This window comes from Monodelphis domestica, chromosome 3 (assembly GCF_027887165.1).
Source record: "Monodelphis domestica isolate mMonDom1 chromosome 3, mMonDom1.pri, whole genome shotgun sequence".
Taxonomy (NCBI): Eukaryota; Metazoa; Chordata; class Mammalia; order Didelphimorphia; family Didelphidae; genus Monodelphis; species Monodelphis domestica.
This window is the reverse complement of record NC_077229.1, coordinates 455,227,662-455,254,864: the sequence shown is the minus strand read 5'-3', so window position 1 is coordinate 455,254,864 and position 27,203 is coordinate 455,227,662. Positions and strand designations below refer to the sequence as shown.

Sequence of the window (27,203 nt, the reverse complement as noted above, 5' to 3'; positions counted from 1 at the left end):
ACAATGGTGTCCAGTGGGGAAGTAGGGAACATTCAAAGAGAAAAAAGAACAGAGGTGGGAGAGGATACAGAAGACAAACTTTTATTTTATTTTTAACAGTTTTCTTTAGAGTGAGCCCTGTTAATCTCCTACCCTAATGAGAGCAAAGGGAACCTAAGCAGAGGTACTATCATGACATATATCTAAGACTGCATTCGGCTCTGTTTCACACACCATATTAGAAAGTTGGGAGTGTTTATTTCTTAAACCTGGACCTAATTCCAAAGTAATTCCAAGAGGCTTGTTTATCAACAAATCCTCACACTATATCACTAGACACAGAAGCAGTGTCTAGTTGCTTCATTCATATTCATGGTCTTCCTTCTCCAGCAAGATGATGAAGATTAAGACAGATTGTCCTTAGATTTTGTCCTCTCATGGTACTTTTCAGTGTGCATCACTTACTGTATGTTGTATCTTGCCCACTATAAACATGCAATTAAAAATGTTTTTAATACAGAACCATTTTGCTAAGTTCCGTGACTTCCTACTTAGAATGTTTTGATATGCCAATGGTGAAGAAAACAAATTTCATGAAAACCTCTATCACTGTAAAATAAGACCAGAGGAGAAAGGCTAAAAGAACTAGGATCATCTAGTTGGGAGCTAACACTAAGGTCATTTAATCATGGCCATTCAAACATAAAGAGAGGGAAGGGAAGAAAAAATCTTTAGCCATCCCTACCTAAAGGAAACACAGAAAGAAGCAGCCTAAAATGCAGAGGGAGTTATTTGTCTGATATAAAGAAATGTTTGATCATAAAGGATGATAAAACTTTGAAATGGGTTCCTTAAAATCCTAGTGATTATGAAATCTTTAAATTTTTCCCCAGAAATTTCTGAAAAAAAGACATTAGCATCTGTCATATAATACTCAAAAATAATAAACTGCATCTACAGGCTATTAGAAAGGTTATATCAGGTAATAAGAATGAAGATATAAAAGTCTTTTAGGAAAAGATTGTAGTTGGCCTAGACTACCTCTAATCTACTCATTCCCTCTACCTAGGACTCTTCCTCTTGTGGAATTTTGGCACATTCCAATCTAGAAGCAAACTCTATTAGCAACTCCTTGACTCAAAGGGGAAAAACCAATCAGACAAAAGAAAGATGACACTTTCTTCCTGGTCCTCTTCAGCAACTCTGACCTTCCTCTATGCACTGAGTGAAAACTGGAGTTCAACAATGAGGGTTTCCAAGGGGGGCAGCTGGGTGGCTCAGTGGATTGAGAGCCAGGCCTAGAGATGAGAGGTCCTAGGTTCAAATGTGGCCTCAGACACTTCCCAGCTGTGTGACCCTGAGCAAGTCATTTGACCCCCATTGCCTAGCCCTAACCACTCTTTTGCCTTGGAACCAAGGCACAGTATTGATTCCAAGAAGGAAGTTAAGGGTTTAAAAAAAAAAAGGATGAGGGTTTCCTCCTTTTCTTGCCAAAGCCTGAAAACTGTCTGGTGCAGGCTCTAGAAACCTCTTTGCTTGTATCTCTTACCTAACTTTTCATATTCTGTTTTGGATATCAGATGCTCCCCTAAGTTAGGGAAGAAATACTTCCCTAGTGTCCTTCTCTTTATTGCTTCTTCCTCTCCCATTCACTCTCAGCCTTGGGTGTTTCCAATTAAGCTACATGGTCTTCTGAATGAAAGGGTTTATTGTTTTTAAGCTTTAGACTGCTGATTTAATCTTTCTGCAAAGCTCCTTTATAATACCAGTTACAGACTACATCAAGGTCCCATCTAGTCAAGGGTTCCTATGATTATGCAATATAATAACAAAAACAAAATAACGTTTTTTGGTGGTTAGCAAGCCAAATATACCTCCAAAGAGGTCAATGATAAAGTCAAGGGTCCCACATACACCAAAATATTTCTAGTGGTATTTTTTTTTAAGTAACAAAGAACTAGAAACAAAGATATCTATCTACCAACTGGGTAGATACTACCAACTGGCTAAAGAAATTGTGCTATGGAAAAATAACTAAATATTTACAGTCCTGTGAGAAATAATAAATATGAAAAATACCAAAGTGCATAGGAAGACTGTTATCTTCTCCCATGCTGCCTTCAACCCTGAAGCATCCCTTCATTCTGATGGTCCCTTTCTCTTATGTCACTGACAAGTCCCTCCCCAACCCTCCATTTTGAGGAAAGACCAAGGACACCTATCCTAACTTCACTACCATGTCTCTATATGGGCATTTCTCCCTCTCCCTCTTTTCAGGTTCCTTTTATGTAGTGTGATACCCCATTAGAACCAAAACTTGAGAAGAGATTATCCTCCTTTTTTGCACATATTTTTATCCCCAGCACTTACCACAATGTTTAACATCTAATAAGTGCTTATTAATGACTTACATAAACACACTAATTTATATAAACTGATAAAAAGTAAAGTGGAACCAGGAAAACAATATACACAATAACTACCATCATGAAAATGGAAAGCAGAACAAAGACCAAGAGAAAAAGATATTTTCTGCAAAATTACAATGACCAAAGTTGGCCCCCAAAAGGAGAATGAGATGGCATCTCCACTTAGTCGCCTATAGAGAGGGTAGATTATGAGCACGGAACACTGTATTTAGTGTCAAATTTTTTTCAATATCTTACTTTTTTCTGAAGTGGGTCCCCTCCCCCATCTAGTTTATTCTTTATTTTTTATTCTTTGTTTTAAGAGGTGGCTCTTGGTGCAGGAAAAGGGAGAGAGAATATTAGGAAATTTGGTTGACTAAACATATATATCAAAAATCTGAAAATAAATGAGTTGGTGTTTTTTTTTTTTGAGACCTTAAGAAGTTAATAAAAAGGGGTAGCTAGGTGGCTCAGTGGATAGAGAGTCAGAAGCCTGGGTGTAAATCTGTTCCAAGACACCTAGCTGTGTGACCCTGGGCAAACAAGTCACTTAACCCTGGCCCTTACCACTCTTTTGCTGTGGAACTGATACTTAGCAGTGTAAGGATGCTATTAGAAATTAAGTCTTGTTATACTAGTTTAAAGATAAGAAGTAGAGAAGCTGGCTTAAGAAAGAATTTGAGTTTGAAGCAGATCTAAGACAGTTTCAAATGTTGACAGTTTAATGGTTTTTCTGTGACAGTTACACACTCTGGGTGCTCTGGGTGCTCTCGCTCTTCTCTCTCTCTCTCTCTCTCTCTCTCTCTCTCTCTCTCTCTCTCTCTCTCTCTCTCTCTCTCTCTCTCTCTTCTCTCTCTCTCTCTCTCTCTCTCTTTCTCTCTCTCTCTCTCTCTCTCTCTCTCTCTCTCTCTCTCTCTCTCTCACTCCTAATTTGGTTCTTGCTAAGGCTCAGCCAGCTAGCCTTAGTTACTTTTATAACTTGGAAATGAAGTTAAGAATTATATGGATAATAGTGTTAGTTTATTTAGAATAATAGAAATTTGGGTTAGTCAGATCAGGAAGGATTAGTGTAGCCTGTGAAAACAGGAGAAATGATTCCTTGCAGAACCAGGGAGTTTTATTTGGGTGGAGTTAGAATCCCTTAAGAGTTAGAAATTCTTTTTATCTTTATATTTTCAATAAATATTTTATTTTTTTATAACAAGCATCTCCTTAGCTTCCTTGTGCCTGGCCCTAAAGAGCAGTTCATTTATGAGCTTCACTTCACTGATATAAACTGAAGATACTTTGCAAGCACAAAAAGCAGAGCATCTAAAATGAGCTTATAATCAATAATCAATTCATCGCTGTATTATGTTTACAGTTTTCATTTATTTTCACAGTGCTGATTCTAAGACAGAAAGTAAGAGTTGTTTTTCTGGTTTGTTTTCTTTAAGAATTTTAATATGGGGGCAGCTGGGTGACTCAGTCGATTGAGAGCCAGACCTAGAGATAGGAGGTCCTAGGTTCAAATCTGGCCTCAGACACAGACACTTCCTAGCTGTGTGACCCTGGGCAAGTTATTTAATCCCCAATGCCTAGCCCTTACTGATCTTCTGCCTTGGAACCAATACACAGTATTGATTCTAAGACCAAAGGTAAGGGTTTTGTTTTGTTTTATAAAGAAGCTAATATATAAAGAATCCTTCCAAAGACAATGGTATATCATAAAAATACAAATAAATTTTTAACTGTCAATTCAAATAAGTGGAAATATTTCATGTCAACTTGATAGCTCATAATTTTCTGAGCAAATGCATTTGACACAAATTCTTGTGCAAACTGTTCTGGAAAACATGCATCTTTAAGGAAAGGTTCTTATTATTATTTAGTGACTAAAGGGAATGTGTGGGGCAAAAGGATAGTTAACAAATATTTTTTAAGCTCCTACTGTGTCCCCTTAGGCACTGTGTAGGGGCTATAATATTCTAAAACATACCTTCTATTTGCATGCCGATTGAGTAATAGGTTAATTTTACTAGCTATTATCTTATAAAGACTCGATGAAAAGATTATTTTAATATACTCTACATCAAAAACCTAGTGAACCTTTCTTGCAGATCATGAGATATATTCTTAAGTGACAAAGCCACAGAATCGTTATGTAACATTCTAACTTCCCTTGAGGAAAAACAGCAGCCACCACTCTTCCCTGAGCACTCTATGATGTTACATAATCCCCAACACTGAACTATTACATTAAACCTTTCTTTGTACATGTTCACAAGACTTTGCGTGTGTGTGTTGTAAACCTTGTAACAGTGTGTGTGTGTGTGTGTGTGTGTGTGTGTGTGTACTAAGAAAATCCAAACTAACACTCAAACATAGATTAGGTCCATTAGTAGCACAAGAATGCTTCATACTACCACAGAGAGCCTACTGAAACAATGCTGTAAGGCACTGCCCTTTCTTATGTGGATATTTCATTTGCTAAAAGGGGTATAAGAGGGAAATTTTATGCAAAACACAGAGAAACAGAGACTGTGCTGAGAGAACCTGAAAGAAAAGTAGCCCCTCAGATAAATGTTTTAAATGGACCTGAGAGAGAGCAGCCGTTTGTTGGAGAAAGATGCTACGCTGATTGATAGTAGAAATCATGGCTATGCGTTGTTTCCAAGCAACTACTGTGAATATGATGGTATTCAGAATATTGAAAGTTATTGCTGAGATATTCTGAATCAAAGAACTGTTTGTAGACTATGTAGACCATATACAGTAGCCATACTGTATATGGACTTGTCCACGTCATATCTGACAGAAATGTAGACTTAAGGTTTCCTTGACTTAGGTTAATATAGTCGTGACCAATAGGGAAGTCCTGATTTGAGGCATTAACAGTTGGATCAGAAGATTAGTAAAAAGTTGAGCCCAAGAACGGTTAGAGGTCAACAAGAAAAGTTGTTTATAGATACTAAGGCATTATAAGACAGAACCCAGCAGCCTGTGGTGCCAAGAAACCACTGGAACTAATAGATTGAAGGAAGCAGAGACCAGATGATGGTGCTATTGATGAGGAAAGCTGATGTGATTAAATAAAAGCTCTACCAGACAGAAAATCAGTAAGCCAGAAACTCTCCTAAGGGCTGGAGATACAAAAAAAAAAAAAGAGAGAGAGACAAAAGACCTCAAGGAGTCCATAGTCTTATATAGGAGACAATAAGCAAAGAAATATGTAAACAAGCTAGGAATAAGTTGAATAGGAAATGATGAAGAGGAAAGATACTAAAGTTAAGAGAGATGAGGGAAGGTTGGCTCCTTCCAATCCAAGAAGAGATTATAACTGAGACTTCAAGGAAACCAGGGATGGCTGTAGGTGAGGATAAGGAGAGAGAATGTGTTCCAGGCATGAGGGACAGCCAGAGAAAATACCAGGAGGGGTAAAATGGGAGTATTTTTTGGAATAGGAAGGAGGCTGGTGTCTCTGAAAGGAAGAGAACAAGGTGAGGAGTGAGGTGTAAGCTGAATAGAGAAAAGGAAACTCCAGGGCTCTAAAGTGAAGGGCTAGCTAACTCAGTGAAAGGCTTTTTGGGGCTCCAGCACAATTTACAGCCTGGAGGTATGTAGAAATCTTCAAAGGCTTGTCTAGGTTGCCTTTTACAAGTATCTTTTCCACATAAGCAAAACAAACTCTAAAATATTTATAACTCTTTTTGAGTTGGCAAAAGGTAGAAGTCTAAAAGGGTAGCCATCAACTGGGAAATGAATAAGCAAATTATGGCATATAAATGTGGCAGAACATTATTGTGCTGAACTTTTTTTTTTAACCCTTACTTTCTGTCTTAACTGCTCTAAGACAGAAGGGCAAGGGTTAGGGGTTAAGTGATTTGCTCAGGGCCACAAAGCAAGTAAGGATCTGAGGTCATATTTGAACCCAGATCCTCCCAACACCAGGCCTGGTACTCTATCCACTGTGCCATCTAGCTGCCCCTGTGGTGAACTTTTCAAAGTGAAATGACCAGCCAGGATTTCAGAGGATTAATGATGAAACCAGCTATCTATCTCATGATAAAAAGGTGAAGAATTTCAAATGCAGAATGAGAAAAAAAAAATTTTTTTAGATATGACCAATATGGAAATTTGTATTGACTGACTTTACATGTTTGTAATGGGTCCTATTTTCTAATGTCCTCAAATGGAGTGAGGAAGTCAGGGTAGGGTAGATAGACAAAAGAAATTAGAGCTTGACTGGTTAAAAAACCAAAATATTCAAAAGAAAATAGCTTATTCTGTCATTCTGACTGATTTGTGTAAAGAAGAAGCACAGAGGCTGAGGATCTACATTTGTAAGAGTAAACATAGATTTCTCCCACACCAGGTAACTCACAGAATCTTGTCACCCATGGCTGACTGCTCTCCCTAGAAAACACTCTAGGCTTACCAGTATGAATGTGGGTTAGAATGAATCAGCTCAGAAACAGAAGGAGAGATACTCCCCAACACAATAAGATGGCAGTAGTAACATGCCTTCTCCATTCCTCTTATTCCCCAAACTCTATACTCTCCATGTATGATGAAGAATTAAGTAGAATTTTACACAGGCAAATGGCAGCCTTCCTATTTTTTTAAACACATTTTTAAGTTGGAATAGAACTTGGAGATCAATTAGTCCAACCTTCTCATCAAATAACCTAAGGCAGTGGTTCAAGAATCCCTAGTGGATTCACAATAACAGTACAAGGGGGGTTGCACTAAAAATGCTTTAAGGGTGGGTGTCTTTAAGGAGCATATGTTATGTTACAGATATGTCCTTCTTTAACAATTATGTGCATGTTTGGAGCTTTATAGTTTTATTACTGCAGGGATTCAAGACAACAACAATTGGGAAAACTAGGTGGCTCAATGGATAGAATCAGGAGATAGGAAGTCCTGGGTTCAAACACTTCCTCCCTGTGTGACCCTGGACAAGTCAATGCCTAACACTTATTGCTCTTCTGCCTTGGAACCAACTAAGTATTGGTATTGATTCTAAGACAGAAAGTAAGGATTTAAAAAAACAACAACATAATATTCATGAACACAATTTTGGTGTACATGTAGTGATTATAGCAAACTTTGAACACATTTGACTAAGCTGGAAGCAGGTTCTTACAATTTCTCAACCTGTCATCAAGTTGTTTTCAAATTGCCACAAGGGCTCAACATGAAAGCATGAACTCATGAACTGATTGCCAATAGATGGTAGATGCATGCATCTACTCTTGTTTATTTCCTGAGTTAACACCAAAGAAGCTTCCTTGCTCCCCTCTTTTACCCCATAATAGCACCTCATCAGCTGAGTAATCACAAGATCAAAATGTTATGAATCTTTGTTTCTTTTGCTATAAATGTCAGATGGCTTAAAAACAATTTACAAATGGTTTGCAACAAATTACAATTGCTGGGCATTAACAAGTCCTCTTGAAAACATCACAGATGTCCGAATGAAACAAATTTTACATTGCTTCTCACTAGATTATTAAGGCAGGGTTCTCATTTAAATACATCCTCTGCTTATGTTGTTGTTCTTCTACATGGCAGATTTTCAAATGTATTAGTTGGCAACATTGGTCAGTCAATCTGTAGCGTTTCGGTCAGAATGTGGCCAGTGTGCCAATGGTAGAAGGGAAGAGAGTCCCATCTGATGAGTTCTTTACTTTAAAGGTTAGTTTATTTACAAATATTGTTTAAAACATTGTTTAATATCAAATGCAATTGACTTTAAGGATGTTTATCATTTAATATAGTGCTTATCATTAGTCAATTGAAAAGTATGTTAATTGTTTAGAGGGCTAAAAAAATTTTAGTGAATTTTCATCTCTCAGTAAGAAAGCTTGTAAAATTCTCCCATTATTTTCTACCACACACTTGTGTATGACAGTATTTTTACTTTATTGTTGTTTTAAATCAAAATACAGGAATAAACTTGATGGAAAACCAAATTTAAAGCTGTGTTTCTCTGGTGTTTAGCCATATAAGGCAAATTTTGATAAAAAAAAAAGCCCATCATAAAAATTAACTTTACATATGATTATTATATTTAGTATCTTACAAACTGTAACTTATTTCATTCAAAATGTTATATATATTCAACATTCAAAAGGAATACATTTAATATGAAGTCCTGCTGGATTATTTAAGATTCTTATAGAACTCATAAAATATTCATATTTATTTTATAATTACTATTATAATTTTATATTTAGAGTGTTCATAATTATTTGTAGAATAAAAGTTTATGCTATTATTATGTGACATAAATTTTAATTTGGAGCTTTTGGGGGCAGGAGAGATCATTGTAGTTATTATAAGAACTTAATGAAAAAAATCTAAAAGATTATTATCAGTAGTATATCAAGTTACCCAGGGGATTCAAGACATGGGGTGTTTTTTTTGGTTTTTTTTTTTGTGTGTTCTTGAAAGGGATTTTCAAAATAAAAGCAGTTTGGAACCACTACCCTAAGGAAATAACAGCCAACCTACAAGTTAAGTTGTTTCCATGACACTAGCAAAGGAAGCACACACAAGATTTCATCCTGAAAGCAAAGATAGAGAACCTCTTCTTGTCTTAATCAATTCATTACCTATAACAAGTAAACTTTATTATTTAGGGTATATCAAGGCAGCTTATAGAAAAGTTATACTTGCATATGGTGCTAAAATTAGAAAAGATTATAACAGAGTAACAAAGTTTTTGACATAAAAGGCCTTTTTGAATTTTTTTTTAAACCCTTACCCTCCAGCTTAGGCAAAACTAGGCAATGGGAGTTAAGTGACTTGCCCAGGGTCACAAAGCTAGGAAGTGCCTAAGGTCAAGTTTGAATCCTAGACCTCCAGTCTCCAGGTCTGGCTATCTAATACTGAGTCAACTTCTTCCAAGTATTCTTTATAGTATGTTGAAAACTTTTAACAAGTATTTTCCAGTTTCCCTACTTTTTATCTAGAATTAATCAATTAATCAGTAAACATTGATTAAGAATCTATTATGTGCTAGGCACTATACTAAACTTGCCAAATCACCTCTTAGTTTCACAGAATATAGATTTGGAGCCAGAAAGGACATTCAAGACACCAAAACTAACCCTCTCATTCTACAGATGAGGAAACTAAGGTCCAAAGAGGTTAAGATGTCTTGTCCAGGATCACATGAGCTAACAAATGTCTGAAGCAGGTTTCAAACACAGTCCAGTACTCTACCTACTACACCATTTACATTTCTACTCTAAATAACTGGCAAATAAAAAGATCTTACTAGAGTGTAACAATAGGTGAAATCAAACGGGATGAAACTGAATAGGAGGAATAAAAGTAAGATCTGCTATTTTAGTATTAACAAAATCAACTCATGATCATAAGTTGGATGAGATGTGGCAAGCCGCAGTTCATGCAAATGATATTTGGTTTGACAGACTACAAATTCAATGTGAGTCAAAAGGGAGACAAAACAAGTGAAAATTATAAATAAAACTGTAAACTGCATTAATAGAAACAGCATCCAGAACTAGGTGGGTAACAGTTTTTCACTGAATTCTTGTCCTGCTCAGACCGCACTCGAATTATGTTCAGTTCTGAGCACCATTTTTTGACAGGTTCAAGTAATCCCAGAAAGAAAAGCAACTGAGATAATGAGAGAACTTAGAACTTAACATCATGTCAGACAAAAACTCATTGAAGGAATCCTGTTTGGCATGTTTAGCCTATAAAAGGGAAAACTTGGGGGAGATAAGGCAGGCTATAAGGTCCTTGAGGACAATTTTATCTTGCTCTACACATCCAGCATTGCCTGGCACATAATAGCTACTTAAATAAATGTTCAAGGGCAGCTGGGTGGTTCAGTGGATAGAGAGTCAGCCCTGGAGATGGGAGGTTCTGAGTTCAAATGTGGCCTCAGACACTTCCTAGTTCTGCAACTCTGGGCAAGTCACTTAACACTCTCTGCCTAGCCCTTACCACTCCTCTGTTAGAACCAATACACAGTATGGGTTCTAAGACAAAAGGTAAAAGTATTAAAATAAATAAATTCTTGCTAACAGCTATCCTCAGAAATATGAAAGACTGTCAAGTAAAAATTGGATTAGACTTATTATTATAGGACTTCATAGAGCAGGAATGGGTAGAAGATCAGATATATAAATTTCAATTCCATTTCAGGAAAAGTTTCAGAATCATAAGAGTTCTAATCTAGAAGGGTCTACATCTAACCCAACCCTGACCCGAAAAAGAATATCAAAAGGTTAGCTTTCCAAAAAGGGAATAATAATAGTAATTGATACTATTATGGCATTCTATAAAGTTTGCAAAATACTTTGAATATGCATTATCTCATCTGATCACCACAACTCTTGGAGGCAGATATTAGAGGTATTACTATTATTATTATTATTCCTATTTACTAAATGAAGAAACTCTGACTCAGGGAGGACAGCCAAGTGTCAGAGGAATAATGGCAAAGGTGTTCCTGACTTATGGACCACTCTACATACTATGTGAACCTCTCCCTTAAGGAAGTGTGCTCCCATTTCTCAGAGACTTCTGAAAAGATTTGCTTCCAACTTGTAAGAAACTTAGGTTTCATTTTAACTCCTAATTCTATTTCACTTGGCTAAAAGTCGTTAGAAAGAAGTTTAAGGTACTTTTATGAGGATTCGTTCAAACTGTATTTATGCTGAAGTTAACAGTCTGGTTATTCAATTGAAGATTTGAATTGGAGGATGTCAGATCTGCTAGTTTTCTTCCAGCTGATCAAGTGCAAGGTGATAGGTCTTGGGTTTTTTTGGTATATCTAAAAATGCATAATTGAGAGATAATAACTCCTTATCTTGGAGCGAGAAAATTTTTTCACATCCAATGAACACTCAAGGCTCTCAACAAATCCAACTGGTACAACAGAAGAATATTTGGGTTATAGTCTGACAATTATTAGCTATGTAATTCTGGATAAGTCATGACCTGAGCCTCAGTTTCCTCAACTAAAGTTTTACTTGAGCTGCTATAAAATCAATTCTATTTCAACTGCTACTTACTTCACATGACTGCAGAGAGTAAAGTGAATTGTAAATTGTCAATGTGACATAAAGAAAAGTATTATTATCACAATGTAGATAATTAGATCCAAATTCTTAAGTCCTTCATAAAACCATCTTTACTTCACTAAACAATTTCACTGGGAAAAAACTGAGCTTCTAAGTTAGATAAGTTGCTAAGAGATAAAGTATAAAGGAATTTTTCAGAATTGGAACCCTGAAACACAGCCTAGGCTTAGGCCACAGGAGAATTTGGCCAGTAGAGCCTAAGGGAAGCCAAACTATATGCCTTTCTTTGGCCATTTACAGAGGTGACTGAAGACTGGAGATTAGCAAATGTCCCAGTTTTCTAAAGGGGGAAGAAATAAAGTAGATTCCAAAAGCTATAAGGTAGTGACCATAATAAAAATTCCGGGACTATTTATGAGCTCATAAGAAACAAATGCAATGATTAGTATTCTGCAAAGGACCACTAATAGCAGGTCATGTAAGATTATCTTCTTTACTTTGCATGACATAGATAAAGATTATAATTTCATATTAGTAGTGAGATGGACATTTTACCAAAAATTTTTATATCCTGGTGGCCAACCACTGGTTATGAATCTCTAAATATTAAATAAAATAAATATGGGAAAAATTAGATTTGCCAAATAGATAAACTCACATGTAATTATTCATGTTAGGAAAGGGTTATTAGGATTTCTTTGATTTCTATGTCAATCAAAATATGATTCATTTACATACAATTTTTCTAGAGTAGTTACTTTTCAAGGGGAAAATTAACTTTAATATAGTAGTCAGAATGACAACATTTGAATAGAAAGTGACCAGGCTGCTTAAGTAGATTTCTATGGAAGTCTAATTTGTTCCCCCCCAAAAATCTTTTGAAATACCTTTTTAAAGAAAGCATTGGTCCCTTGAGTGGGGAATGGCTGAACAAATTGTGCTATCTGACGGAGATGGAATAGTACTGTGCTATAAGGAATGATGAATTGCTTGATTTCTATGGGAACTGGAAAGACCTCCATAAACTGATGCAGAGTGAAATGAGCAGAACCAGGAGAACATTATACACAGAAAGTTAAACATTTTGGAACAATCAAATGTAATCAACTTTGCTAGTAATAGCAATGCAATGATCTAGGACAATCCTGAGGGACTTAAGAGAAAGAACATGGGAGTAGAAATGCAAAAGAAAAACATATGACTTATCACTTGTTTCTATGGGTATTTGGGGTTTGGTTTTTAAAGAATATTCTATTACAAAAATGAATAATACAGAAATAGGTATCAAATAATAATACTCATGTAACCCAGGGGAATTACTTGTCAGTCCAAAGAGTGGAGAAGGAAGAGGGGAGGGAGAGAAAAGGAGTCATGTAACCATGAAAAATTTTTAACACCTTTAAAAGTTTTTAATTAAAAAAAAAAGAAAGAAATCATTGTCATTGTAAATGGCAAAAGTAAATGAAAGCAGTAGTTCATCATTTGATAAGCCCAAAAATATAAATTACTGAGGGGAAATAACTAACTCCCTTTCTGACAAGAAATGTGGGAGAATATGGAAAGCAGTTTGGCAAAAATTAAGTTTAAGTCAATAATACACTAGAATTCATGATGAGCACCAAATAGATAAGTGACCTCAAAATAAAATGTCACATCATAAAAGAATAAGACATGAATGACAGAAGGTACATGTTACAGCCAGGGCTAGGAGAAGAATTCTTAATCAAATAAGGGGTTTGAAAAAAGATCCTATGAGGGTATGTACATACAAAATAAAAGAATCTGTATTACGTGCAATAAAAAAGATTTTCCACAAACAAAATCAATAAGAACAGAGTAAGAGAAAAATTGATGTTACATTATATGGGGAACTGACATAAATAGATAATGCTAAAGGATATCAAGGTTTTGAAAGATGAACTGCTTGCTTTTGTGGCTAAACTCCTCAAGAAGGCTGGCTGCAATAGGTGTCTCTAATTCCTTTTCCCTGACTATCTTCTTAACTCTCAGCAATCCTAGCTTAGAACTTCATCATACTACTGAAACTGCTCTTACCAGTTACTAACAATCTTGTTCTCTTAATTGTACAATCTAATAACCTTTTCTCACTCCTCAATCCTCTTGATCTCTCTGCAGTCTATGATACTCTCAATCATCCACATGAGACACTCTTCTCTCCTAGTTATCATGACACTGTTCTCTCCTAGATTCCTGACCATTCCTTCTCCGTATTCTCTGATGGATCATTATCCAGATCACAATCTACTAAATAAAACTATCCCACAAGAATCTATCCAGGACCCTCTTCTCTTCTCTATGCTATTTCATTTGGTGATTTCATCAACTCCCAAGGATTCAATTATCATCTCTTTACTGATGATTCTTAAAACTATTTATCAAGACCTTACCATTCTGCTGACCTCCAGTTTCACATCTTCAGCTACTTACTGAATATTTCAAACTAGATGCCGCCAAAGAATTTTAAAATTATGGGTCCAAAAGGAACTTATTATCTTTCTCAAAAAAATTCTTCCCCTTTTCCTAATTTCTCTATTACCATTAAGGATTTAGAAAATACAACCAAATCAGTAGTTGGGGAAAATTTATATATCTAAAGGGTTATATCAATAAATTAGAGAAAGAATAATCAATGAATTGGACATGCAACTACAAAGTAAGAAAAAGAAAAGAAAAACATCCTATTAAATACCAAATTGTAAACCTTGAAAATCAAAGGTGAAATCAATAAAACAAAGTAAGAAAACCATTAACCAAAACTAAAAGCTGGCTTTATGGAGAAAAAAAACATAAAATAGATAAAACACTGGTTAATTTAATTTAAAAATGAAAGAAAATCAAATTACCAGTATCAAAAACACTGGGTAAATTCACCACTAATGAAGCAAAATAAAACAATTATTTAGAATTATTTTTCCCAACTATATGCCAATACATTTGATAACTAAATGAAATGGATTAATATTTACAAAAATATAAACTGTTCAAGTTAACAAAAGAGGAAACAGAAAACTCAATCCCATCTTAGAAAAAGAAATTGAATAAGCCATCAATAAACTCCCCAAGAAAAAACCTCCTGGGCCAGATGAATTTATAAGTGAATTCTATCAAACATTTAAAGAACAATTACTCCCAATATCATTAACTATCTGGAAAAACTGGTAAAGAAGGAATCCAACAGATTCATTTCATGACACAAATATAGCACCAATATCTAAATCAGGAAGATAAAAAACAGAAGAAGAAAACCACAGACCAATCTCCCAAGTGAACATTTATGCAAAACTTTAAATAAAATACTAGTGTGAATTTCAAAACTATTCCACCCTAATCAGACCATTCTTTAGATCTGATTTAGCTATTTCCTTATCAATAACAATAGAGATACTTGGAATAACAGAATCAGGTCTTGGAAACTACATTTCTCCTCCCTTCTTAGTTTAACAAGATTAGGAAGGTCTGCATTAAACTCAAGATTTAATTATCTGAGGAGATGGCCTTCAACAGACATGTGCAAAAAAAAGGACAGACCTCTGGGCGGTCCTAAGTCAAACTTGAGCCACCATTGGCACATGTGAGACGCAGGAAGTGAGGTAGAGAACAGCCTCTGGAGTTCTCATGACTTCCTGTGGAAAGGGCTAGAGTTCAGTTCGATCCTGGAGCTCGAGCTTGGTGGAGCCCCGCAGACAGCTTTCCTTCAGACCAGTCATGCGAGTGATAAGGACTGCCCCGTTTCTTTGCCTTGGCTTCCCAAGGCCTTAAGACCCGCTTTGGCTCAGACTGAGCCAGAGTGGTTCTGAGTTAAACTCCTTTCATTCTCTCCCTCTTTCCTTCTCTCCTTCTCTCTCTCTCTCCCTCTAATATTTTCTTCCTCCTGTTGTAATTAAATCACGATAAAAATTTGGCAGCTGACTTGGGTATTTTATTATTTGGGATTTCCCTTGGCGACCATTTAAATTTAGATTTTTTTCAGTCTCAACCATAATAATAATAAACCTCACCCTTTACACGAGCAAGGAGATTAAAGTAGTATATAACAAGGATCATTCACTATAACCAGGTGGGTTTTATACCAGGATTGCAGCACTGGTTCAATGTTAGGAAAACTATCATTATAATTGATGTCAGTAACATATCCAACATATCAGTAACAAAACAAACAGAAATCATATGATCATCTCAATAAGTACAAAACAGTTTTGAACAAAATACAACATCCATTCATATTAAAATCACTAGAGAGCTTAGGAATAAATGGAGCTTTCCTTAAAATGATAAGTAGTATCTACCTATTACCCTTAAAGATAACCATCATCTTTCCAGTCATCCAGTCTCACAACCTAGACACATCTTCAACTGCTCACATTGACCCAGTTAATCCACAATGGAACATTTATCCCTAAAAAAGTAAACTATATAAATTCATTTACTTATTCAGTGCCACACCAATCAAATTACCAAAAAATTAATTTTATGGAGATAGAAAAAACAATAATGAAATTCATCTGGAAGAATAAAAAAAGCCAATATAATGGGAATCAATGAAAAAAAAAAGTAAAAGAATGTTGTCTAGTCATACCATATCTCAAACTATGTTACAAAGCATTAATCATGAAATCAATGCGGTAATGACTAAGAAATAAGAATGTTATATCAGTAAAATAGATTAGATACACAGCACACAGTAGTAAGAAACCATAATGTTCTAGTGTTTGGTAAACCCAAAGATCATAGCTTCTGGGACAAGAACTCACTACCTGACAAAAACTGCTGGGAAAACTGGAAAGCAGTTGGCCAAAACTAGGTAGAGACCTATATCTCACATCATATACTGAAATAAGGTCAAAATGGGTACTTGACTTAGGCATAAAGGGCAATACTTTACCTACCAGATCTACAGATGGGGTATGAATTTATAATCAAAAAGAGATAGAAAGCATTACAAGGATTTACACAAACAAAATCAGGATTCAAGGGAAAGCAAAACAGGAAGTCTTGAGTTCAAATCTGACCTCACACACTTCCTAGCTATGTGACCCTGGACAAGTCACTTAACCTCCATTGCCTTGCCATTAATACCCTTCTGCCTTGAAACCAATACACAGTATTGATTCTAAGATGAAAGAGGTGGAGGAGGAGGGAGAGGAGGAAAGCAGAAAACTGGAGGGAAAATTTCACACCAAGTTTCCCTGATGAAGGCCTCATTTCTTATATAGAGAGAACTGAGTCATATTTATAAGACTGCAAGTCATTTTCAAATTGATAAATGGTCAAAGGCTATGAACAGTTAGTTTTTAGAAAGGAAATCAAAGCTGTCTAATTACATGAAAAAATACTCTTAAGTCACTATTGATTAAAGAAATGCTAATTAAAACAACTCTGAGGTACCATTTCACATATAGCAGATTGCCTAATACATAGAAAAGGAAAATGGCAAATGTCAGAAGGAATGTGGAAAAATTGGGACATTGATCTGTGAACAGATCCAACCATTCTGGACAGCAAATTGGAGTTATACCCAAAGGGCTATAAAACTATGTAAACTCTTTGACCCAGCAATACCAGTACTAGGCCTATATCCCAAAGAGATTTTTAAAACTGGGGGGTGGCTGGGGGGAGGCAGTGTATAATTGAAAATCTGTTACCCTAAAAAAGAACTTCCTGTCATTATGTACTTCCTGTAGACAGAGGATATTAGCAAGTAGGCGGTCCTCTTAGGGCTCTTTCTTGGGCTTGCAGCCAGCATGGTGGCAGTGGTAAGCTAAGTGTAGGGATTTTTTAAATGGGCTAATAATCCACGTGATCTTTATTTTGTATCTTCTTTATCCCTTGATTTCTAGTGATCATTAATAAATCTCCTACAATATAACATTATTATTATTGACATTAATTTTAATTTTTATGGGGAGGAGGGGAGAACCTATATGTGCAAAAATATTTATAGTAACTTTCTGTAATGGCAAAAAAAATGGAAATTGAAAAGATGCCTATCAGTTGGGGAATGGCTGAACAATGAAGTATATGATTCTGATGGAATAGTTTGTGCTATTAAAAAAAAATGGCAAGCAAGATACTTTCAGAAAAACCTAGAAAGACTTCCATGTACTAAAGCAAAATGAAGTGAGCAGAACCAGGAGAACACTGCACAGTAGTAGAACACAGAACACAGTAACAACAAAGCTGAAAGATGATCAACTCTGACAAGTTATTCTAATCAATCCAGTGATCTAAAAAAATCCCAAAGAATTTATGATGAAAAATTTCACTGAAGCATCAAGAAAATAAATCACTACCTCATGGGAAAAAAAGTCTAAGATGTATTACCAAATCCTTAATGTCTCATTATCGGGAGAAAGATTCTCCTTTTGAAATAGTAGGTTAACAGTCACCTCATTTTAAAGACACTTCAGATGAAATTTAATATGTATATGTTGCCTGACACTGAATTTATTTTACAAAAAAACTGAGGCATGTGATTACTGGTAAGTATTATAGTAATCTGCTTTAAAAAACAAAAACAAAAACAAATATTCATGGGGCAGCTGGGTGGCTTAGGGGATTGAGAGCCACACCTAAAGATAGGAGGTCCAAGGTTCAAATCTGGCCTCAGACACTTCCCAGTTGAGTGACCCTGGACAAGTCACTTACCCACCATTGACTAGCCCTTACCAATCTTCTGCCTTGGAACCAATACAAAGTATTGATTCTAAAACGGAAGGTAAGAGTTTTTAAAAATAATATTCAAATCACATTGTTTCTGATATTAAAGGAATTCTAAGGGAAAGATGGAAGCATATGACTGACTCAATCAAATGTCCTTCCTATCAAAATATTTCACTTAGAATATTCCTAGGAGCCCTTATCATATTTGTTGTTGGTTTTGGGTTATTTTGTTTTTTTTTAAAACCCTTACCTTCCATCTTAGAATCAGTACTGTGTATTGGTCCAAAGGCAGAAGAGTAGTAAGGGCTAGGCCATAGGGGTTAAGTGACTTGCCCAGGGTCACACAGCTGGGAAGTGTCTGAAGTCACATTTGAACCCAGGACCTCTTGTCTCTAGGCCTGGCTCTCAATCCATTGAGCTACCCAGTTGCCCTTGTATTTGTTTTAATAATTAGGAATCTCCTAAGCAAATCAAGGACTCCATAGAACAATGCTATTTAGATACTTAAGATCCCACTCTCAATTCTGAAATGATCAGGAGGAACTGGGAATTCTAGAAATAACTGACCTGAAGTCAAGAATTTGAGTTCTGACCTGTTAAGAAGAACTTCTGATGCATGTGGAAAACTAATGGGATCTGAAATGTTAAGCAGGAAATCTGATCACTAATCATCTCAAGACCACAAATATCCCAAGTGGCTTCCTTATTTCCTCTTCAGCGAGGCACTTTTTAGGACTATTAATAAACTTGATTTAAATCAAGATTCTAAGGAACAATCATAATTTTGCTGCAGTTACCTCTTGTAATTGTACATTATTACTTTTTCTTGAACAAGGAAACATTAAAAGTAATGAGTCTTAAAGCTTGACGATGAAGTTCATATTTCTAAATATGAAGAAAAATACTTCATTGATTCAAGATACAGCAAAATTTCAGCTATCTGTAAAGAAATAGTAGAAGAGAAATGAAACTAGATTTGCATCCAGAAGTTCTAAGTTTAAATCTCTTCTTTGCCATTTACTACCCATGTAACCTTGACTGGACAAACCACTGGACACCCTCTGGTTTGCAGTCTCCTCATCTGTGAAATGAAGGAATTCAATTAGACTAATTCTAACATCACATCCAATCTTATTACCTTGCCGATCACTTTGAATAAGCAAATTGCAAGATATTTTAGGATTAACTCTCTAGAGTTCACTTTAAAATACTTTTTATAAATAGGCTCTAATGGAAATCTTTTTTAAATGTGCCAAACACCTTAATAGCTTCTTAACATCTATTGATTTCCCATTCTCTATGAGGAAGGAAATAAGCATTTATTAAGCACCTATTATGTGCCAGACACTATGCTAAATGCATTAAAAATATCTACTATTGGGGGTCAGCTCTGTGGATTGAGAGCCAGGCCTAGAGACAGGAGGTCCTGGGTTCAAATGTGGCCTCAGACACCTCCCAGCTGTGTGATCCTGAGCAAGTCACTTAACCCCCATTGCCTAGCCCTTACCACTCTTCTGCCTTGGAACCAATACACAGTACTGATTCCAAGATGGAAAGTAAGGGCTTAAAAAAATCAAATAAATAAATAATGAAATGTAAATATCTACTATTGCTTAATAATTTCAATATTATATTATCTTATTTGAGTCTCACAGCAACTCTCCTTTTTTTTCCAAGAGAAAATTATTTTTATCTTACTATTTCAAGGACAAATTCATAGCTAAAAAGTGATCAGAAAATTCCAAATGTATTGTAGATCTTTTCACTGAAAGTATTCAAAGAAAACTGCTATCTGGGGAATATTATGATCAGTTTTATTTAATGAGTAATTATAATAAAAATAAGCTTCTTAATTTTAAAATTAGCTTCATGTAAACAGAACGCCACAATCCTCATTCTCTATCTAAGGAAACTGAGGCAGACAGAATTTAAGCAACTTTGATCTCAGATCTTCCTGACTTCAAGGGCAGCTACCTAGGTAATAGAGAGTATAGAGCATTGAGGATAGAATGAGGAAGACACATCTTCATCAGTTCAAATTTGCCTTCAAAAATTTACTATCTGTATGACCCTGAGCAAATCATTTAAGCATGTTTGTCTCAGTTTCCTCATCTGTAAACTGAGCTGGAAAAGGAAATGGCAAACGAGTCCAGTTATCTTTGCCAAGAAAATCACAACTTCCTGACTCTGAACCCAGCATTCTGGGAACCATGGTGCTACCTCTCTCTCATGTAAGGCCTGATCCTGGGCACAGACAAATATAAAAAGCAAACAGTCCCTGTCCTGACTTGATTGACAAATGGATAGACTCAGGATTTTCCTTTTCAGCATCAGTAATCGCGGTACATTGAAAACACAGTTGTAGACTGTGGAAGAGACATGAAGAAAGAGAGGATTTGCAGGACAAGCCAAGCATGCAGACCAAGCTGGCGACCTGATCTGCAAGATCAAGGTGAAGATTCCAAACGGAATGTTCCCAGGAGGAGGCAGTTGGGAACCTGACCAGAGGAGAGAAATGGGGACTTTGGCTCTCTCTGGGGTTCCTGACCAAAGGAGAAATCTCTTCTCTGGGTTCCTGATCAAGAGAGACTGGTTTTTCCTGACTTAGGCAGAGAGAGAGAGGCCTTTGTGGTCTTTTGACAAAGTCTGGACTTGAATTACTCAAGCAGAGATTATCTGACTAAAGAAAGAAGAAAAGAAGAAAAATACTCTTCCTTCATCTCTCTGGCATTTTCTATTACAAGATGCAGATGGTGGAGGGCAAGGTACAGAATGGACACCGTCGTCAGCAGTAGTCTTACAACTTTTTTTCCTATAAATTATTCCTGTTCACTTGCTCTTTATTCCTTTGACTCTTCTTCAGAACAAGAACCAGTATAAGGGCCATCATGTAACTTCTGGTTAGTATAGTATGGCCGCCTTTCTTTAAAATGAACTTAATGCTTGAAAAATTGAAGCAGCCTTCTCGAGTGGTTTTCTTTGCCTTCCAGAAAAGGATCATTTTAATCACTACCATCAATGAACATCCTCTGATTTGTCAATACAAAATCATAAGGATTTCTACCTCCCTCTCATACAGATTTATTATATTCATTTGTTTTTCTCCTTTTTTCCTAATCTGGTTCTTGGAGACAAAAGGAATAAACTTCTGCCCGTGGCTACAGCAACAAAATAAGTGTTTGTCTGTTTCTTAATAAAGGCCGGGGCAGCTGGGTCATTCAGTGGATTGAGAACCAGGTCTAAAGGAGGTCCTGAATACAAACCTGGCCTCAGACTCTTCCCAGCTGTGTGACCCTGGGCAAGTCACTTAACCCCCATTGCCTAGTCCATACCCTCTTCTGCCTTGGAACCAATGCACACTAATGATTTTTTAGAGTTTAAGGAAAAAGAGTCTCAGTCTCATTTGCTCCTAACAATAACAGTGAGATAGGTGATATTAGTAACATTTTACAAATAAGGATGCAGATACTGACTTACAGTTAGTGCCAAACACAGAATTGGAACCTGCATCTCTTCTGACTGTAAATTCAGTGATCTTTCCACTCCATCAGAGTGGCATGACAGCAGGTAATGATTGCATCCAAGTACTGCTTAGTATTTGACCCTGACCAGAATTCCAAGTAACCCTAAAAATCATAATGCAACCGAAAGTCCTGCCTGTATGTCAGACCTGCCTGACAAATCGTCCATCTTCTAAAATCCCTTCTGCAAGTGCATTTCACATTCTGGATAACATTTTAGCTCAGTGCAGTATACTGTGGGGTAGGGAACGTGGTAAAAATAGCCTCAAGTATGCTTTTGGTCCTGAAGTGATCTCTCATCCAAATTGTAAAAATATGGCAGGAGCCAGAAAACATGTCTTTGTCCAATCGTACATTAGCTTGTATGATAAAACAGTTTAAAAATAATGCATGACATCTTTGAAAATCCTAAGACAGTGAAGTTTTCCAATCTCAGAAAGCTCTTTTTCCCCCATAAGCCTGAGGCATTAGGACATGAGAGAATAGTTTAAACTGCCTCTATTCTAGTTAAACCCAAGCGGGTTTGATTTACTGGCACCTGCCAAGGAGAAATTGCCAAGGAATGTCAGAAGAGGCTAGTTTCCTCCAAAAGGCGAAACAGTTCAGGATGTAGACTCAAGACCAAGTGCTTTGGAAAGGCCGTGGTGTTCTTTTCAAACGTGATTTTCTGACTTTTTAGCAACCCTTATCAATACTGTGTATTGGCTCCAAGGCAGAAGAGTGGTAAGGGCTGGGCAATGGGGAGTAAGTGACTTGCCCAGGGTCACACAGCTAGGAAGTATCTGAGGCCAGATTTGAACCCAGGACCTCCTGTCTCTAGGCCTGGCTCTCCATCCACTGAGCCACCCAGCTGCCCCCAACCCATAGATTTTTAATGTAATGTCTTTTTCAACAACGCCAGACCCACCTTTCTGAAAATACACATGGTTCATTTAAAAGACTTCTCTGAGTTTTCAAAAAGCACTGGGCCAAAGCTGGGAAGGCAAATTCTCAGAGAACTATTCAAATAGGATGGAGGCCTCTCTAGTTAGGCAGGAAACAAAAAGGGACAGGGCAAGGAGAAAAAAATTAAAGGGCACCGCGCTTCTGATTCACAATGTGAAATAACAGTCCTATTTGAGCCCATACCTTTTATACCCATATCTGGTAGAACTAATAGCAAGGGCAGCTAGGTAGATCAGAAGATAGAGTGTCAGGCCTGGAGACAGGAGGTCCTGGGTTCAAATATGACCTCAGATACTTTGTAGTTGTGTGACCCTGAGCAAGTCACTTAGCCACAACTGCTTAGCCCTTATTGTGGTTCCACCTTGGAACTGACACTGATATCAAATCTAAGACAGAAAGTGTTATTGAAAAAGAAAGAATGAACGAATGAACAAACAAACTGAACGCATCCCAAGCCATCCATTTTTCCTGTGCTTACCTTTTTCAAATTACAAATAGATGTTCTTTTCCTCTAAGTGCTTTTCCATTTCCTTATCAACCCTTCATTATCCCTAGAATAGTTTTCTTCAATCATTTCAGATTCTTTGTGACTCCATTTAGGGCTTTCTTAGCCAAGATACTAGTAGTTTGTCATTTCCTTCTCTAGCTCATTACACAGATGAGGAAACTGAGATAAACAAAGCTAAGTGACTTGCCCAGGGTCACACAGCTACAATGTATCTAAGGCAAGATTTGAATCTAGCCCAGCACACTATCCCTTGTACCATCTAGCTGCCCTTTCAATTCTTTACCTTTCACTAAAGGAAGTCTAGTCCTGCTGACTGAATGGCACCTTTACATGGCAATCTGTATTGATCTCTGGCCTATGTATGTCCCCACACACGTTATTTCAAGCTTCCTCTCCCTTTTCCTTTACCATCAAACTCCACCTGTAGTTCATCTATTTTCTTCACTGATGGCCTCACCTCTAATTTTATTGATAAGATTAAGATTGTAAGATCCTTCCCCTCCCCTCCCCCATACTACAAAATTTCTTCCTCCTTTATCTATATTTTCCTCTCTGGTCTGAGAGGCTAAGATGCCTTTTCCCTCTTGCTAAGACTAATCCTCCTCTATTTGCCCCTCATATCTTCTGGACCCATGCTTCATCCATCACCCCCACTATAGTATCTTTAATTTCTTTTTCTGAACTGGTTTCTTCCTTCCCCTCTACCTATAAACATGCCAATCTGTCTTTCAATCTGGGACAATAAAGTCTACCAAAGGCCAAGAAAAAACTTGGCCTTAATACTTTCTCATTCTCTCTGTCTCTCTCTCTCTCTGTCTCTCTCTCTCTCTGTCTCTCTCTCTCTCTCTCTGTCTCTCTCTCTCTCTCTCTCTCTCTGTCTCTCTCTCTCTCTGTCTCTGTCTCTCTCTGTCTCTCTGTCTCTCTCTCTCTGTCTCTCTCTCTCTGTCTCTGTCTCTCTCTGTCTCTGTCTCTGTCTCTGTCTCTCTCTCTCTCTCTGTCTCTCTCTCTCTCTCTCTCTCTCTCTGTCTCTGTCTCTGTCTCTGTCTCTCTCTCTCTCTCTCTCTGTCTCTCTCTGTCTCTCTCTCTGTCTCTCTCTCTCTCTGTCTCTCTCTCTCTCTCTCTGTCTCTCTCTCTCTCTCTGTCTCTGTCTCTCTCTCATCACCTAGAAAATTGGTCAAAAAAAAAATCTGAGATATCATATTTCAAGAAACAATAAAGGAAAACTTTCCAGATTCTACAAGAGCCTAAAGGCAAAGTTAAAAACAAAAACAAAAACAGAAAGAATCCTTTGATCACCTCCTTAAAAAAAATCCAGAATAAAATCTCCCAGTAATGTAGTGGCTGAAATACAGAGCTTCCAAGTTTAAAAACAAAAAAAAATTAGCAATCAGCATAAACAACTTAAGTACTAGGAGACCAGAAAGGATCGTACAAGATATGGCAGCAATTATTATAAAGGAGATAAAAACCTTAGAACATGATATTCCAAAAAGAACAAGAAAAAAAGTTTATAATCAAGAATAACTTATGCTGCAAGAGGAAGAATAATCTTACAAGTTGGTTTTTTTAATGGATTTTTAATGTAATAAAGAATATGCAAACATTTTAAATGAAAACAAAAAACACAGAACTGAGTAAAAACTAAGAACTACAAAACCAGGAGTCAAGAAAGAACTAAAACAGTAAATATATTTGAGCATCTGGAACTAAATGATGTGCAAATGCTTATCTTCTAATGGTGGGAGAAGAAACAAATGTTCCTGCAAAATTCTAATGTGCAGAAGTAATTAAGAAAAACAGAGGGACGTGGGGTGGTTTTTTTCTCTTTTGATAATCTGAGAACAATGAAAAGATGGGGAAAAAAAGGAATAGGGAGGAAGAAATGAGGATAAAAAGGGTGGAACTTACATTGCTCCCTAAATGGTCTAAGAAAAAGAGCATACAAACATGGAAAAAGGAGTCAAGAGTATGGTAGATTGGGGAACATGTGAGGGACCATGATTCAAATCAGGACTGGACAAAGAAGAATTGAGCACATATTTGAATGGGACCTTTCCTGACATGATGAACAGTATCTATCTAAAACAAAGACTATTATCTCTAATAAACTCCTGATTCTTCTCCAATAAGATCAAGCAGAAAGCAAGGATTTCCATTATCTCCATTATTCTTTGATACGGTTCTAGAAATGCCAACTTTAATAATACCCAAGAAAAAGAAATCACAGAAGTAAGCACAAAGAAACAAAATTATCACTTTTTCCATATTATATGATGGTTTGTATAGAGAACACTAGATAATCAAAACATTAATAGACATGATAACTTCAGCAAACTAGGAAGATATAAAATGAACCTATAAAAATCAATCTTTTTACATATTGCCAAACAAAACAAAACAAATCTTAAACAAAACAGAGGGCAGCTGGGTGGCTCAGTGGATTGAAAGCCAGTCCTAGAGATGGGAGGTCCTGGGTTCAAATCTGACCTCAGACACTTCCCAGCTGTGTGACCCTGAGCAAGTCACTTAACTTCAATTGCTTAGCCTTTACCACTCTTCTGCCTTGGAACGAATACACAGTTTTGATTCTAAGAAGGAAGGTAAGTATTTTAAAAGAAAAAAAGGAAGAACAAAGAAACAGAAATTTCATTCAAAATAACCACAGAATTAAAGCAATATCAGGGGGTTCACCTACCAACATACAAATGAGAACTATGTGAATTCAAAACACTTTTCAGGTGGAAAAAAAATCTTGTAAGCATAGATACTGGAGAGAAGAGAATGAGAGAAAATTAGAATAGAAATAGAAAGTAGATTATGTAAAGAGCAGTATGACAATATAAGATTAAAAGGCGTCTCTCAATGGCCCTAGTGTCAGTCCTGGATCCAGTCACCTTTCTCTAGTAGACCATCTTTTCTCTAGGGCCTTTCTAGTGGACTCTCAAACCCATTTTTCCTTCTTCCACCCAGGAAGCCCCAAATCAATTGATCTGGGAATCTAGCAATTTCCTGTCCTCTACCTTTTCTGAGTTGGCTGGAATGATATGAAATTAAAACAATGGAGAGAGGCCTTCCCAGTAAGCAATGTGTCATTCCTGCTCTGGTCACTCACTTCCATTGACCTCTTTCTTCACCCCAGTGCTCTGAAGACCACCTCCCAGTGAGCATGTCCACTTTCTGCCTTCGAAGAAACCATTCCCAAACCTGTTTCTCCTTGTGGTGAGATGAGCTTTCTGGGCCTCGAAGGACACAACATGATCCCCTTGCATAAGGATGGGACTAAAGTAAAACCTTGAAAAGTATAACCATCTGCCTCCCTCAACAGATTTCCCCTTCAACCAATGATAAACAAAGATAAGCCCGAGTTACTCCCCAGTGGTTAGCACATTCCCACTATTTTACTTATTCTGAGTTTCAGGCTAATAACATGCAAACCCCATTCCCCATCTGTGTCTGCCCACTCCCTGACTCCCATCCCCTTCAACTCTACCCATTCTGCTGGGTTCTCTAGAATATCTATGCCATAATTAACAAACTTGCTTTCACCTTGAACATTTCCCCTGTTAACCTGTTTCTCCATCTTCTGCTCCCTTCTGATAACATTGCACTGCTGCCATCATTTCTAGCAATGGCTGTCCTTTCTCTCATTCCCCAATTCATTGGTCATGCTGGGAAAGTCAGAACAGCCCACAGTCTCCATTTTCACTTCCAAACCCTTTCTTACTCTCCCTCCATCACTCCATAAATTCTCTTCCTTTGAGATTTCTATTATTCTAACTTAACACCAAATCTAGATTCTGGTGGCCAATATCTATCGCCACTAAGAGATCCTCCTTTCTTCCCCAGTGAATTCAGTACCTAACTCATTCTCATTCTCTCCAGCCCAACTCTTTGTCTAACACTTGAGAACTTCAGCATCGATGTCAAGGCTGCCTCAAATACCCCGATTTCCCAGTTCTTCATTCTGCTCAGCTCCCATACCCTATTCCTCCACTCCACTTCGAACACACAAAGGGATGATCATGCCCTTGCTCTTGGCAATACCAACAAAGTGTTCAATTTTCATGTTTACACTAGGTAAAACATAAAAGAACAAGTGCCTAAAAAGAATTGA

At 36.9% G+C, this 27,203-nt stretch overlaps 1 protein-coding gene across 1 annotated transcript in view; it reads right to left on the bottom strand.

Annotated features, from left to right (window-relative positions):
* MSH3 (mutS homolog 3) overlaps positions 1 to 27,203 on the bottom strand; it is a 215,285-nt gene that overhangs the window by 164,409 nt on the left and 23,673 nt on the right. The window lies entirely within an intron of this gene.